A 3,850-nucleotide genomic window follows, 5' to 3' on the forward strand; every position below is an offset into this window, starting at 1 on the left:
TTACTTTTTCCTGGTTCATATTGAAGGATAAAATCCCTATACCAGGCTGACATTCTTCACGCATAGAGTTATTCTTGAGCCTAGTAGAGTGATTTATATTTTGTATTATAATCATATGAAGTCGGTTGATCACCTATTAGCTTAGTGTAATTTTGTGGTGGAGATCTAGTATATAGTTTACTAGTGGCTTAATAGAACATTGGTCTTACCATTTTTCTTAGTTGATATATTTGAGGGGTTAAAGGGGTTTGAAGGGGGTAAGAGTGTCGTGTTTGGTCCGACGTCAATTTGGTATGCGGTCATCTGAATGATTTGGAATTCACGTAATAAAATTTATTTATTTGTGAAGAACTCTACGATTAATTAATGGGTGAAAACAATTATTTACCAGTCCTATAAATGGATTCAACCTCCTCTTGTAAATCACTTGATCGCTTTTAGGGATAGGGAGTTGAACCATATCATGTGCTTAGGGTTATAGGAATTCACATGATTGTTTTATCTCCTCTTTGAGTCAAAGAGTGGTCTCATTCATATTTCCCTCAACTTGATGTTTTTTTGAAGTGTTACTTTGGTTTCAAGTTCTTTGTGATGATTTCTGGTGTTGTTGCCCATAACTATTTAATTCTTATTCTGTTATGGAACCAAAAATAGAGTGAGATACAAAAGTTGCGGCGGAGTAGAGCTTCTGGTCTAGTGGAGTGGGGGTATACCTGTAAGGTTAGCACTCTGATGCTCAAGTCAGTATGTGAAAGAGTAAAAAGTATTCAAATTATGTTAGAAACTTGTTACATGAAATGGAGTCATTCCCTATATATAAGGTAGAGGAATAAAAATTTCTCTATCTTTTGGTTGTGGAACTCGGAGGACTGTTGGATGTTCTCTCATGCAACGAGGTACATGATAATTCATTAGTCAGAAGAAGATACTATGTGATTGAGCCTTCGGTTGAGTCAAAGAGTGGTCTCATTCATATTTCCCTCAACTTGATGTTTTTTTGAAGTGTTACTTTGGTTTCAAGTTATTTGTGATGATTTCTGGTGTTGTTGCCCATAACTATTTAATTCCTATTCTGTTATGGAATTGGAAATAGATTGAGATGCAAAAGTTACGACGGATTAGAGCTTCTAGTCTAGTGGAGTGGGTGTGTGTAACACCCCAAAATTTGCCCTCCTTATTCACGCATTCATTTTTAGGTCATTTAACATTAGATACATTGCATTTCATCATGTCAATCGGGATTAGCTCCAAGAAGCTTGAACATCATCCAGGACACTTTGTGGGTTCTATTTAGATGATCAATCAACACAAGAGAATGACGTGAGTTACTTCCAACATGACCAAATGAGGTATATTCGTCAGTCAAAACGTTAATCTTGAAGGAGCAAAAGTCTATTCCTGAGCTGTCATACTCGCTAGGCGAGCAAATCCTTCGCTAAGCGAAGACCACACGTTAAAAATATAACAGCCGAATTTTGGGCCTAGGTTGCATCCAGTTCAAGCCCACAAAGCCACGAAATTCAGTCTATAAATAACAAGGCTTCACTTGAGAAAAGGGGGGAGGCATAATTCCCATCATTCAGGAATTCAGAGGCAAAATTCCCATCATTCAGGAATTCGGAGGCAGAATTCCATCATTCAGGAATTCGGAGGCAGAATTCCCATCATTCAGGAATTCGGAGGCAGAATTCCCATCATTCAGGAATTCGGAGGCAGAATTCCCATCATTCAGGAATTCGGAGGCAGAATTCCATCATTCAGGAATTCATCAGAAGATCAGAGCAACCGACAAACCCTGAAAGGGAACTCAACTGCACAGAATCACCTCTGCCTCACATAAACCCTAAAGATTGTTTTGTAAACCTCACGGGTGCAACTCAATTTCAATCAAGCTCTCCAATCAGGTTTGCCCTATTCCCATTATTTTACGCCTTCAATTTGAATGTTCTAAATGTGTGATGTATTATGTTTGAATTGGGAAGTGTGGATATCGTTAGGTTTCGCATATGCATGAATGGGTGAAACCTATGCCTTGAATATTTAATCACATGATTTCTGAAATGAGTACCACAGGGTTTGAGGTTTCTGAAACCATACTGTTATCCATGAAAAATCCAAAACCCGCAGGTGCTCGCTAGCACCTTCGCTAGGCGAGCACGCAGCGACGCTTTGCCAAGCCTTCGCTAGGCGAGACAGTAGCGATCGCGACAGTAGCATTTGCTTTTTTATGTTTTGCTCTAATCTGACTTACGTTTGTCATAGCATATTTTCTCCTAATCCTTATCATGTTTCACTAACCCTTTTGTTGAGTTTTTGTGAAGGCTCACATGACTTTTGCAGGGATAGCTCGCTGGATATTCCACTTTGCTTGTGGGATACCATTTGGGAGATTTATTCTTATTGCCTTGTTGGCACGTTTACTTTATACATGTTTGTTTTGTATGTGTTTGTATCCCCACAGGTAGCGCGGTTCCTTCGTCAAGGACTGCCTTTTTGCATGAGCATCCCTAACCCTACCAACTCATTGATTTTTCTTCTCCTAAGAACACGTTAACTCCTTCTACTACATGCGAGTAAGTCTCCAAAGGTCGAGCATCCGGTAGATTGCGTAGTAACGTCGTTCGTCCAAAACCCAATCCATAACCCCGTAGTTAGCCGAACTACGACTTTCTCTGATTCTCATTCCAGATGAGATACGTAGGCATAAGACGCAATGTCTTAGCGAGCACAATTACCTTTAACCCCTAGGTAGCCGAGCTACGAAGACTCTGATTCTCATATTCATATGAGATACGTATGCAGTGGATGCGACATCCGTGCGAGTCATTTTCTTTTGACCCCTTTTTTTTAGTAAATAACATATTAGATAAACCCACACCCTTTAGACAAGAACTACAAAAGTGGATCCCGTAGAGTACTACGGATGCGTAGGGGTGCTAATACCTTCCCTTCGCATAATCGACTCCCGAACCCAAGATTTGGTTGCGAGACCCTGTCTTGTCCTTTCCTTTTTCCAGGTTTACTTCGAGCGTTTCCTTTCCCTCCTTTGGGATAAATAACGCACGGTGGCGACTCTCCTGTCTTTCTTCGCCGGTTGTTTTTTTTCGCATTCCATTTTTCAGGTTGCGACAGTGTGTACCTGTAAGGTTAGCACTCTAACGCTCAAGTCAGTATGTGAAAGAGTAAAAAGTATTCAAATAATGTTCGAAACTTGTTACATCAAATGGAGTCATTCCCTATATATAAGGTAGAGGAATAAAAATTTCTCTATCTTTTGGTCGTGGAACTTGGAGGACCGTTGGATGTTCTCTCATGCAACGAGGTACATGATAATTCATTAGTCAGAAGAAGATACTATGTGATTGAGCATTCGGTTGATACATTTATCTTCCAAAGTGTTTCTTCCAGGGTGGTCAGATACAAAGAGATATGTTACCGGCCCATAACATTTTCCCCTAAGCCCTCGTGCTTGAATATCAGAGTGAGGGTTTGGAGAATTTTATCCTTGGCTACCGACTACCCTTCTCCATGCTTCCATTATTTGTAACTTCAAACATCTATTGAGAAGCGTAATTATGATCATTCTTTGGAACTAAAATACTTGAGTGTTACGTGCGAGAAATGTGATCGTTGATATGACACCTTTCTTTTTATATTGTTGATACATAAGTATAGGAAGAACTATAGTCACTCCCATTTTTAGATCTTTCTTTCCTTTTCACTCTTGAGTGGTTACTTCTTTTTCTCCTCTAAATATTTTTCTTTTTCTTGGAAGTATTAACGTGACATGCATAAAAATCGCAGAAGAACGTGAAAAGGAACCTGATAAACCCATCGTATCTATGGGAAG

This window comes from Lathyrus oleraceus, chromosome 6, assembly GCF_024323335.1.
Source record: "Lathyrus oleraceus cultivar Zhongwan6 chromosome 6, CAAS_Psat_ZW6_1.0, whole genome shotgun sequence".
Taxonomy (NCBI): domain Eukaryota; kingdom Viridiplantae; phylum Streptophyta; class Magnoliopsida; order Fabales; family Fabaceae; genus Lathyrus; species Lathyrus oleraceus.